The following is a 13,442-nucleotide window of genomic DNA, read 5'->3' as shown; positions in this document are numbered from 1 at the left end:
GACTTTGTGTTTATATGACATCACTGAGAGAGACACGCCTCCTGCTCAGTGTCGCTATTCACACTGACAGAAGTGATAAACCTCTCAGTCTGAAGCTTTCCTCAAACACACGCTACGTTTCGGACTCACTGCTGCCACCGCTCGCCACGCTGATGCGTTCACTGCTGCTGGGACGCCACAGAAAAATTTCCATCCATCAGAACGGGAACGACTCACTCCCAACGGGATGAGTTAAGCCAATGTGTGGAGGAAGTGATTCAAAGGCTGCAGGTTTGAATCCCACCAGAGTCACAGTTTCCTGTACTACATGTTTCTTGTTACTAAAGAATAGAGCTGTTACAGTGAGTCCCAGGTGAGGGGCGGAGCTGGACGACCACAATGTGATCCAAAATAACTGTGAGAATGTGCAGGCCTGCTGTGAGGCAGAGATAAGGAGAGGCACAACGAGAAAGATTCAGACCAAAGAAACTCATCCAGGAGATGCAAAAGCAGCAAACTCAGGAAAACTGGTGAGTAGGGGTGAGTGGAGGCTCCGCCCCCTCTGTGGACCCCAAACTGGTTATGAAGAAACAGAAGGACGCTTCCACGAGATCCAAGAAGAACCAACGGTGCAAAACTACAAAGATGGACGAAAACCAACCTCAGAGACACACAACCAACGGCTGCTGCCCTGCTTCTGACCCACACACACACACACGCACGCACGCACGGACGCACGCACGGACACACACACACACACACACACACACACACACGCACGCACGCACGCACGGACACACACACACACACACACACACACACACACACCTATTGTGTTTAAGGAGGTGGTGGAAGAAAAGCCATGCAGGCAGAACACGCACATGGAGTCGTGACCATTCATTACCACTGTCAGAGCAGCGGGTACACTTCACACACAACCATGAAAAACACACACACACACACACACAGTGGTCCAAGCTAAACAATCACACTGACAGTGCATATAAACTTCCAGTAGTGCTGTGAGAAGCAGAGACACACAGGCACCTTCTCTCTGTGTGTGTGTGTGTGTGTGTGTGTGTGTGTGTGTGTGTGTGTGTGTGTGTGTGTGTGTGTGTGTGTGCGCGCGTTGTCCTTCGCCACAGTGGAGCGTTGTTGTCGTGGTGATGAGACTGAGACTGGCAGCAGTGATTTGGGGGTTGAACTGTTTTCGTTCAAGCTCAGCAGGAACCAATCAGGCGTGTTTTTGATCTATTGGTTTGATTGGTCACAGATCTGTGAGGCAGGCGGGTGCAAGTCACAGCTGCCTGATCAATAAGTATCATAGATAAACATTTCATTGGTCACTTATTCACTACGGTGAGTCTAATGCGGATGATAATGTGTGGAAAACACTTGAAACTTGGAGGGTGTTTGATAAAACGTTCAGACTGTCCTCGTTTAACATTAGCATCACGCAGAGGTGGGGGGGAGGAGATGGGTGGGGCTCAGACGGCTCCGTGCGGAGGCAACGATGCAGTTAATGCGCTGGATCGCACAAAAGGAAACTCTGGAGGAACGAACACATTTATCGATCGGCTGACCGCTGAAGCTGCATTCTTTGTGGTGCCCAGCAGGGGGCGACTCTTCTGTTTGCATGTGCCTGCTGCTCACCTGATCTCTGAGCTCAGGAATCACTTCCCCGATGGCTTTGTGGTCGCAGTCACTAGTCACATGATGACGGTCAGAAAGCGTGATGAAGCAGGGGTGGGAGGGGCTACCCTATGACTGATGGATCATATTACAGTGAAATTTATGCACTAATTTTTGCATAAATGTGTCAAATCTATAGAAATGAAACAGTTTCTGTTTGTAGTCTGAGCGTTACTGACCAATCAGGTCTGAGCAGGTAGTCTGCATGCAGGTGTGCAGGCCACGTGGAAGCCTCACATGACTACCAGCTCCAGTCTGACGTGGATTCATGTGGTTTTTAGCTGTGAGCAGCTGAACCTGGGTATCTGCTGCCCACACCTGAAGGAGATTTGCCTCCAGACGCTAAATCGGCCGACAGCGCGGTGGGTCTGACATCACACTGCAGCAGTCAGCACAGAGCGTTTGTGTGTTTTTAACAGTGATGGTTAACGGTGACATCACAGGTACGGGAAGACGTCTGGCACAGAGTGCACGAACAAGCACAAGGAGACAACGTTGGTTTTATTAGCTTCTGACAGTCTTGTTATCCACTGGCTGCAACTTCCTTCTGGAGACCAAGTCAGCAGCCAGGCTTCTCCCAGATTGCACAACATCCTGTCAGCCAATCAGAGGCGCAGCACTGAGTGAACGCTCTCAGCTGCTGCCCAGGTTTCTTCTCCACTTGACCCCGTCTCTGTGGTTTCGCTCATAAAGCTCGAGCTGCTTTGCCTGTGGCCTAAAAGTTTCTTCCAGCGTACGAAGAGACGATAGTTTGGCTTTGCAAACATGGCCGCTTCTGTCTCTAAATAAACCGAGATGGTGACAAACCCAAGGCTTCAAACAGTAGTCCACACACTGTGTCTGTGTTTTATTCACGGCCTCTGCTGCGTGTACATGTGGGGAGGCCTCCTCATCCTCTAAACACGACACGCCGCAGTCTGACACCGCTTCCCTCTGTGGTCACCAGCCAAGGTTACTCCTGCCCAGATTCACAAACACAGTCACATCATCGCACAGTGCAGGACGACACTCCGTGTGTGGCCTCGCTGCGACTGACATCGAGCACACAATAACACTGTTGTCCTGCTGTTTCCTTTGTGCTCATAGCATCAACCAGCTCCACAGAAACACACACTGACACACAGAGGCGTGACTGACAGTTGTTTGGCGCAGGCAGTACAGATGTTTGCCGTGGTGCGTTTAAGGACACGGACAGGCAGCTTCACTCGACGTCGCACCGTCAGTGCCGTCTCCCACACAGCTCTGCGACTCGTACGTGCTGATGTTTGTTGATAGTTTATTTAAAATGTTCAAAGAGAAAATCAAAAAGAGGCCGAGAGGAAAAGCATCCAACCTTTCATCAAAGCACACGATTTTAACGTTTACTGCAAACAGACAAAGAAGATTTGCTGATGCAGCAGAATGAAGACCTGCAACATGCGAGCGCTGCGTATGCCATCCAAATTAGTGCACGCCTGGGCCGCCATCAGAGGATTCACAGGTGTGAATGGCACGATGTTGTTCTGCTAATACGGTTAGCACTGTAACCTCGCAGCACGAAGGTGGTGAGTTTGACTCCACCATCAGGCCGGGGTCTGTGTGGAGTTTGCATCTTCTCTAGCTTAGCTGGAAACTCTAAATTGCCCATAGGTGCCTGTCTGTATCTCGCCCTCCTTCACATTTTCCATGCAGTGGACTGACTCTGGCCCCCAGGCCTTATGTTTGACACCCCTGTTCTAACCTGTCCTGCAAAGGTGCAGAAGAGAAGATGAATGAGGTCTCACAGTTGATACCAGCTTGGAGTCAGTTTTCGGTTTGTGCAGCAGCGATGTGTAAAGCCGTCCCGGCTCACCTGCACCACACGTCTGCAGTTTATGGTCAGGGCTCAGTGAGGTCCAGGTTTTGGTCTTCAGCCTCTCTCCACACATGAACCAGAGAGGTGGTGCCGACTCCGTGCAGCTCTAGGGCACGCAGGTTGTGGGTTTGAGTCCCACTGGAGTCGGTATTTAGCAGGGTTTTTCTTTTTTTTACCAAACAGTAGAAACCTACAAAGGAGGCTTTGTGCTCCAAACACCTTCGGATTGTCTGCGTTCAGCGTGTGGAACGTTTCTCGTGCTGGTAAAATGCAGCCTCAGTAAATCAGCCTGACCTGCCATCGCGCTGGCACAGGATGAAACCGCCCGGGATAGCGCTGCCTGTCAGGACAATAGATGTGAGCTGGCTGATGTAAGAGAAGAAGAATGGAGCAGAAATTCCTTCAGTGAAATTTCTCCAGAGGGGGACGTAAAGTCTGACTCAGAGCAGGGAGAGAAAGTGTGACCTCTGACCTCAGTCTGTTTGCACACTGCTAAATCTGGACGTTAGTGTTTGACTTGAGTTTGTTCCAGGTCTGTCCCGGCCTGTTTAAGGGATGGAAACATCTTTTTCAAGGGCTCATTTCTGGAATTTGACCTGACCTGAGAAAACCAGCAGTAAATAACCGACCTAACAGAGTTGGTCCTGAAACACGCTGGAAACAAAGTTCAGTCAAAATCGTAAAATACAGATCCGTCGGTCACAGGTGATGTCACAGCGCCATGCAAAAGGACAGCAGACTAACATCTGTCTGACCGCTGACTGTCACTGCAGCTGCGTTGGTGTACCAAACAAACGCTGGCTCGTTGGCTGAGAAAGGTTTCTGAAGTTTCAGTCGGATCAATTCGTCCAAACAAGTCGAGAAAAACGAGCACGGTCGCGACCTGATGCGTGACTTTCCATCTTGAACTGATAGAGCAGCTTTCACACGGCAGCTTGGCTTAAAGATGACGCAGGACGTGCTGCTTTCACCTTAATTAAGTCAGTCACACATTTCTAAACATGGCCTGGAGGAGCTGCATGCCCGACGCCGTCTGATGGGACATTAAACAGCCTCCGACCTGCCAGCTCCCAGCGCTAACTGCCTGTGAGAATAGCACACATATTTGCCTGCTTAGGTCACCTGTGCCTCCTGAGTGCTCTCCGGACAGCGCTCTCTCCTTCAGTACTGAGGAGGTGTCTGAAGCACACCTTTCCTGTTGAAACTATCCCGACCGGATTCTCCCAGCATGCATGAAAACAGCCAGCTTTCCCCAGTAGGTGATAAAGATCTGCAGCTGTTGCTCTGCGCTGGGAAGCAGAGCTTGCTGGTCCCGTGGTTAGCTATGAGAATATTTAAACAGATTTCAGGGAACACCACACATAAATGTACCGTTATTACTGTACAGCTTTTCAGCAGATTCCCAGAGGAAGGACTGCACTGAGAGCTCATCTGCAGCACCAGTATGGCTCTGTGGTGCAACGGGCATGGCGTTGGACTTCTACACGTTCATAGGAGAGGGCATTCAAGGTTGTGGGTTCGAGTCCCACCTGAGTTCAGGGTTGGCTTATGTGTTTTGGTGCTAAAACAAATATGATGTTTGTGGCTCTTCTGTAAAGCTTGTTGATCTGATCCCAAAGACAGAAACACTTACAGCTGACTCCGAGCACCAAACCCAGAAAGGCTCCACATCAAAAACAACAGGTTTCCAACCCGAGTTCATGTGTGAGGACATCGTCACTGAGCTTCACGTGCTTCACTGATGATCCAGGGAAGGCGCTCAAACACTGGCAAGCATCCCAGCTCTGCACACAGACAGACATTACAGGCGAGCAGGCTGCCCCCCTGCGTCTGTTTAGAGACCGTACCATTGTACGGTTGGTGCTGGTGACTACCTAGCCCCGGCACATGTATAGCCGTGGAGACCTTGCTTCTATGGCCTCTGAGTTGTGCGGTTAACCTCCGCTGGACCTGCCAGACGCACAAACGCACATTTGAAACTTCACAGACGCACAAACCAGTCAGCTGGAAGACTTCTGAGGGAAGTTTCAGAGTTTCATGTGCATGCACACATAAATGTAACATGACGTGAATAACTTCAGTCCAGCTTTAAATACTGAAAACACACCACACATGGCTGTGCTGTGGACACAGAGTGTGACTGTCAGTGGACGCCTGAAGCATCCAGGAGAGACTCTGTGTGTGAGTGGAAACCCCCCACATGTGTTTGTGCATGTTTGTGTGACTAATATCAGACGTGAGCCTGTGTGTGTGTGTGTGTGTGTGTGTGTGTGTGTGTGTGTGTGTGTGTGTGTGTGTGTGTGTGTGTGTTGGCATGAAACAGAATGACAGAGACAGTGTGTTTTACAGCACTGCTGGTGATTCACGCGCCTCCAGCACACCTGGTTTACACAATGAACACATTAGAGCTTTGTTTCTATTCGGCAGTGAAGTCAGCAAATACAAAATGACTTTAAAGACTCTTAATGCGAGTTTGTGCTTAAAGTGGATATGAAGCAAAGAACAGACTGGAAGCGTCTCAGTGCAGCCGGCTCAGAAAGGCTGACCGTTCTGGCTGCACGGCTGGTTGATCGGTGCGAGAGTTTCATGACTGGATCTACTGGCTTCGTAAATGTAAATTAGGATTACTGTAACTGTAACTGAATAGCAGCATCTATGTCTTTATGATCCAAACTTGTCTGAGTGTGAAATATTCTGACTTCCCATCTGTTTTCCATGGACACTGGCTCTGCTGTGCTGAGATCAGCAGCGTTCGTCTTTTCAGTGAATAATTGAAAACTGCAAGATCGTCCTTTGGGCCAAATCTGGACACACACATGTTCACCAGCTTATTAGTCTGTGACGATAACACAACAAGGTTGTGCGTTATACCTTTTTGTGTAATGGACACACTAACGCTCGAGTCGTCCGATTTCTCATCCGTGTGCTTGCATGTACATGTATGTGTGCTTTGTATTTTGTTTATGTTGTTTACTGTGTTGTTCTGAGGCTGGAAACACTGCGGTATACATCTGCCGCCGGAGCCTCACACACACACACACACTGCTGTATGTCACAGTAGAGCCTCTGTCTAACCTCAGACGATGCTAAATCGTCGGACTAATTATTATAAACGACAAACACCGGTCACCAGGGAAACCATCCAACCACATCCCATAATTACACTGCACGGGCTCAATATTAAAACTGCTTCCAAATAGCTGAGATGGTTGGGGTGCGTTTGATTTCTGCTCGCCTGTGAAGTCAATGGTTCTTTGTGTTTTTCGGTGCCGCCCTCTGTTGCTGCTGCCTTTCTTTCACCTGTATAACCAGCTCAGGGTTGTATGGGTTAAAGTTCACTGTGGCTGATGCAGGAAACCTTCAACTTGAATCTGAGTGCTCAGGATACTCAAGACTGCAGCTTTGAAAACGATGGAAAAGCAGAGACAATTCACACCTCCTTAAAAAATCAACCAGGAGTAATTTAGAGCGACTTGATCCCGATGTTGGAAACGTGAACATGCAGGCTGCAGATTTTAGGTTACAAACATCAGCAAGTTTGGTTAAATTAGAAGGACCGTGTGCTTTTTGTTAAGTGACAGCAGCATCACAAAGAGTAAAGAACCTCGGCTATCTGGTTTCTAACTTCTGACTTAATGTAGAGCGCAGACGTGCGTCTAGCTGGATTAGGTGAAAAAGGGACACTGGAGGGGGTTGATGGATCTTTAAATATTGACTCTGGTGGGATTCAGACCCACAACCTTCGAATTTGTTCAGTAGCAAGTCTCTAGAAGTTCAATGCACCACAGATCCTCGCACAACTGATGGGCAGACATAAAAGAACGACCCAGAGACAATGAACCATGTTGCTTGATGCAAAGCAGCCTGATTTTGGTTTTTCAGAGCCTTAAACTGATGCTACCAACAGACGCCGGCGTCCAGTTAGCCAAACGTGCATGTGTTTGGACAGTGGGAGGAAGCTGGAGAGCGCAGACAGAACCCACGCAGACATGTGGAGAACATGTGCTCCACACAGCCGACAGCATGTAAACATTAAACACCATATATGAGTGATAATAACACAGCGCTGCATTCTGCTGTAGCTTCTGTCAGCTGCGTCCTGTGAAAGCACCACTGTAGGTAACCAGCTAACCCCCGGTAGCTGGCTCTCTGAGCCGGTTTCAGCTGCTGCTCCAGAGAGAGACAGCGTCCAGCTCCAGCATTTTGGACTGCAGTGTGACAGGAGATCCTCTGTGGACCGCAGGGATCCTGCAGCAGGTGGAGAACTGGTTCATGTGCTGCTGGACCAAGAAGAAAGACCAGCAGCTGCAGACCAAGATCCACATCTATGACGACAGACTCACCGGAGAAGCAGCTGCTTACATCGCTCACGTTTTGATAACAACTGTCATGAAATAATTAATAATATCGTTAATGAGTCAGTTTAAGGTGTTTGTGGCTCCATCACAGATCCAGGCTTCTTCTGTAGGACACACTGCAGGCCCATGATGTGACTCCAGACATGTCTTCACCTCCAAGACCACGTAACACCTCGACACGATGTCATCAGCATTCAAATATCGTCGGTGAAGGAGGCGGAGCCAGAACAAAAACAAGCACACAGACCAATCAAATGTATTCATGAAGAAAAGTTGAGTCTCATTGACTTTGCAGTTTGTCCACGGTCACCTCAGATGACCTCAAGTCAACCTGTCAACCACACACACACACACACACACACTTACTTCTTTTAATGTCTTAGTGAGGACATCTGCTTGGCATAATGCTTTCCCAAGCTGCTAACCTTAACCATCAATGAATGCTAACCATAACCTAACTGTGACCCTGACACTAAGACCACATTTTGAGTCTCAAACATGTCTTCAAACTCGTGGGGACGGGCACTTTGTCCCCATATGTGACTGTTGGTCCCCACAAGTATAGTAGCATGACAATTTTTGGTCCCCACAAAGATATGTAGACATGGTATACACACACACACACACACACACACACACAAATATAAATAAACCAATGAGAGGTCTGTGAGGCCGGTTCAGAAAGCGCGTGTGTGTTTGTTTCTTGACAAAGAGGCCTATTAGTAAGATCGATGCTCAGGAGCTGTCATCTGCCTGCCAACACACACACTAACACACACACTAACACACACACTAACACACACAATTATAATTCCATTAGGGTTTTTCTAAGGCAGTAATCGAAGGGCCTTGTTGGCTGATATTCAGAGATGTAATCCCCACGGATTCAGCTTACACACACACACACACACACACACACACACACACACACACACACACACACACACACACTGATGGTGAGAGCAGATTTCACTGATTGTGTGCGATGTGATGAAGAGTCAGAGAACCTGACATTAAATTCATTTATATAAAAGTGTGCGTCTCGCACTCTTCAGACAAAAAACAGCGAGCTTGAGTCTGATTTCAGGGGTCACATGACCACTAACCACTTCTGCTGACAGTAATGGAGCATTATAATCAGCTGACTCTACAGTGTGGCCCTCTTTCCTGTACTTTCAAAATAAGAGCAAGGAGCTTGCCAGTAACTAAACAACACTATAGTGAACTCACTAATATGCCAAACATGGAGGTGTTTCAAATCTGTGGGTCTATTTTCTGCAGTGGAGTGATTCAGATGTGAAGCTTTACATCATAATAAACTACAGCTCGCTGTGTGTTGACTCAGTAACAGGTAAAATGCTTATCAGCCTGAACAGGACTGATGACAACCTGCAGCTCAGACCTCAGCAAGCTTCACGTATCAGAGACAAACCATGAAGTTTGTTTTTCATATGAGCGTTTGAGAGACGAGACGGCAGATCAGATTGAAACACTTGTTCCTTCGACATGCAGAGTAACACAAGCTCAGACAGGCGGCCTGTGAACAGATGCAGCGGCAGCAGAAAGTTTAAAGGGTTAAACTGCGCACTGAGAGCCAAGAGTCCTCCTGCTGCCCTCTACAGGCCGCCGCGCAAATTACAAGCATTAACACTGAAGCGCTGGCCGGTGCAGCTGTTTGTTTGTTTGTCTCTTTAAAGCAGAGGTCAGAGGTCACCTCATCTAAAGGTTCATCCTCCGGGAGCAGCAGTGGGATCATTTCATATTCACGTCATCAGATCTAGATTTTCTTTGGTTTTTTGGTCCAGATGAAATGTTGTAAAGTTGATTAGCGTAATTAATCATCAATCAGCTGTTTAATGATTATCGATTGCTAATTACATTTAAACAAATGAGTATGAAATGATACGGATATTAATTAAAGTAATTACTGGTATTTTTATCATCATAATAAACAGGGTCATAGTTTAATATGGTGCGTGTAACACAGCTGTACTTCACCGTGATTCGGGCACGCGCACAGACTTTACGAGAGTCTGGCACTGGACCTGGGCACGCGCTGGAATGACTGGCGCTTTTATTGTGTTAAATTACGAACAGGCGTCTTTTATTTTGTAAAATAACCTCTGCTTGCTGCAAAGCAAAGAAACAGCGTGAGGGTACCTCGGAGGCATGAAGGTCCAGCAGCCGGTGAGACCCCGCTGAGCTCCGCTCGTCCCTCCCTCCCTCGGTCGGTCTTTCTCCGGTGTTCCTGCTGCTTACACGGCCGCTCCGGACGCATTGGATCTGCCAGCCTCCAGCAGCTTCCTCCACCTCCTCCTTCAAGCACAGTCAAAGCGAGTTTCCCAACACGGTTTAACGGCAATGCTGGCGGCGCTCCGGAGCCTCACTGACCTACTTGGCCAAGTTTTACACACCAAAAAGCGAAAAAAAATCAAAGACACAATCCAGCATATGTCCGGCCGGGACCGATCCCCGCGTCCACTTCACAGGTCACAGCGCAGGCCACGGGAGGTGAGAGGTGCGATCCGCTAGTTTGGAGATGAGCTCCGGGCGGCGCGCAGTCAGCTCGACCCCAACTGCTGCTGGACCGAGGAGGAGGAGAGAGAGGGGGAGGCAGGGAGGGAGAGAGGGAGGTCCGAAAACCATGGGAGAGAGAGAGAGAGAGAGAGAGAGCGTCCAGCTGTTTACAGCAGAACAAAACTCTTTCTAAGAAGCAGCTTCAGTCTGGAATGTGCCTCTAATCCCAGAGATTTACCCGTTTGGACCAGAAATTCTTTGATGGTGACATTTGGAAAGAAAGCGAGCTTCCGGTTACCCCTGAGCTGCTTCACAGCAGAGTTCAGAGGTTATTCTGCAAAAAGGTGTGCAAAAGTATGACTGATAGCACGATTTATGACAGATGTCCTACAGAAAGACCATGAAGGGACAAAAAATGACAATAAACAGCAGAAAAAGCTCCCAAATGAAACAAAAGAAGGTGCAAAACCATAAAAATGAGCAAAGGAGACAAGAAATGGTCCCAAAGGAGCGTGAAACATGCAGAGTGACTGAAAATGACTACAGAACGACACAAAACTATCCACATGAGACACACATTACTACACACACACACAAAACAAGTATTTAAAGTGAGACGTAAAAGTACCACAGAGGCATAAAAGGACAGCAGAGACACAAAAAGATCCATAAAATGCTCCGAACACGACACGAAAGCACAGAAAGACTCAGTTCCTTCTTTGGTGAGGAAACACTGAGAGTCACGCAGCGTCCACACACAGACGTGACAAATGCAACAACACATTCAGCTGAACATTTACACACGACCTGTGTGTGCGTGTGCTCGGAAACAAAAGACTTTCACATAATCATGAGAAAAATCACAAGTTTACCACAGACGAGTGGGTAAAAGAGCAGCTCAGGTCATTTCTGGATTTTCCATAGTTCATAACTCCTGCTGACTGCAGTCTACACCAACAAAGACATGAACAACACACATGGAAACACTGGAAATCCCTTTTGCCACAACATCGTGAACGATCCAGATGTGCAGATGTTGATGACACAAGCTTCACCTGAGCCCAGCTCACGCGTGGAAAACATGAACTGTTTTGTAATTGTGTTTGTGTCTGTCAGTCAGACAGTCTACAGGCGGTCACCGTGGTAACCATAGGTGTAAATCGCCTCATCTTCAGGCAGGGCGATGAGAGCAGCGAGGCCGGCCCTGTTCCCCCCTGCAGGGCAGCTTGTCAGGGGCAGGATGTGACTGAGGAGCAGCTCATTGGACGCTGGAGGTGGTGGAAATGAGCCTCCAGGTGTTTTCCCTGTAAAACTGCACAGAGAGTGAATCAGCTCTCAGATGTGCGTTACACACACACTCATGTGACACATGCAGGCCTCATATGGAAGCACTTTGTGTCATTTTTCAGACGTCTGAGCGGCGATTCGTAACGATTACAGCTGCGGGAATAAACATCCTCGGGTGACTCTGGGATTCATTCCTGAGGACTTAGTTTAGTGAGAGATTTTATACTAATCACTGAATGCAAGTCATTAAAATCAACGAAAATCAATATGTAAATATTTTTGTGCTTGTGCATGTTTTTCTGTTGAAAGCCGCACGCAGAGCAGCGCTTGAGTTTTAAAGGGCTGAGTCAAACCATCAGCATCATTCTGCCCTGCAGCCACTACAAGCACCAAAGGCTGCAGTTCCTCTGACGTCCAGCAGGGGCAGCGGTGAGTCCGTCTCTGCAGACTCACATGTTAATACTGTAACGTTCACAAGAACCAGACGGTTGGGGTCTCAGTTTGTCCGTTTATTCGGCACATAAGCCAGCGGGTTGTTAACTCAGGGGGAAGCGCTCTCGAACTACACCTCTCTTCAGCCTGGCACACACACAGAACAACCAGGTCCCCCCACCCCTTCCTGTACACCACCCTCACTACTTCCTGCAGCCCAACCAAACATGAATCTTAAAGGAACAACAACAGTGTGCAGAGAAAACCAACATGTCACTGTCCAGTAACACTTAACCATCGTTACACTCCCCCCCAGCAATAAGTTCCTCGTCCCCGAGGGAACGACACAGTCTCTGAGGCGGGGCGGTAGCCTACGTTCCCTCCTTGACCTCCTGAGCCCCTGAGGAGGACGCGGAGCTTCGGGGCTTTGGGGTGAAGAGTCCGAGGGGGGGGAACGCAGCCCCGGTCGGGGGCCCCTCTGAGCAGGGTCATGGACGCTCTGTACACGTCCCTCTGGAAAGGAGGGGAGGGACTGTCCTCTGTAGGGGGCCATCCGGTCTCTGTGCAGCGCTACTATCCTCCCCCTAGGAGGCAACTGCACCCTGTAAACAACCTCCCCCACTCGCTCTAGGACGCTGCAAGGCCCCACCCAGCTGCTATCCAGTTTAGGACACCGTCCCTTCTTCCTCTTTGGGCTGTAGACCCACACCAGCTCCCCAGCACGGAAGTGCCTCCCTTTAGTGGTGATGTCGTAATTCCTCTTTTGGCGCAGGCCTGCCTTCGCCAGCTGCTCTCGGGCGTAGGAATGTGCAGAATCCAGCCGGTCCTGCAGCTTCCTTGCGTAGTCCCGGCCCGGTGGTGCCTCTGGCGCGTCCGGGGGTTTCCCAAAAGCCAACTCTGCAGGAGTTCTCAGCTCTCTCCCTAACATGAGCAGGGCAGGCGTACATTGGGTGGAGTCCTGCACTGCCGACCTGTAGGCCATGAGGGTAAGGGGAAGATGGTAATCCCAGTCCCGTTGGTGTTCTGAGGTAAGGATGGCTAGCTGCTGGGCCAGCGTCCTGTTAAACCTTTCCACCAGCCCATCGCTTTGGGGGTGAAGTGGGGTGGTGCGGGTTTTCTTAGTCCCAAGGCGTTCACACATGGCAGCAAATACCTTGGACTCAAAGTTACGCCCCTGGTCACTGTGGAGGGTCTCTGCTGTTCCAAAGCGGCTGAACATCCCCTCCACTAATACATCAGCGACCGTCTCAGCCTCCTGATCTGGGATGGCGTATGCTTCCGGCCACTTGGTAAAATAGTCCATGGCCACAAGAACATAGCGGTTTCCTCTGTCTGTGCGAGGA

At 49.1% G+C, this 13,442-nt stretch overlaps 1 protein-coding gene across 2 annotated transcripts in view; it reads right to left on the bottom strand.

Moving 5' to 3' along the window:
* The window catches only part of plekhg2 (pleckstrin homology domain containing, family G (with RhoGef domain) member 2), a 62,023-nt gene extending 51,589 nt beyond the window's left edge, over window positions 1-10,434 (bottom strand). For both annotated transcript variants that reach the window (XM_085380732.1, XM_085380733.1), the window contains exon 1: window positions 10,024-10,434. The gene's annotated coding sequence lies outside the window, so the exon portion shown is untranslated. The remainder of the gene's footprint in view (window positions 1-10,023) is intronic.
* Between the last annotated feature and the right edge of the window lie 3,008 nt (window positions 10,435-13,442).

The sequence above is a fragment of the Rhamphochromis longiceps genome, linkage group LG14, assembly GCF_057381845.1.
Source record: "Rhamphochromis longiceps isolate RC_006_pf linkage group LG14, R_longiceps_female_GT1.1, whole genome shotgun sequence".
NCBI lineage: Eukaryota > Metazoa > Chordata > Actinopteri > Cichliformes > Cichlidae > Rhamphochromis > Rhamphochromis longiceps.
Note: the sequence above shows the minus strand (reverse complement) of the source record. Positions and strands in the feature narration are given on the sequence as shown.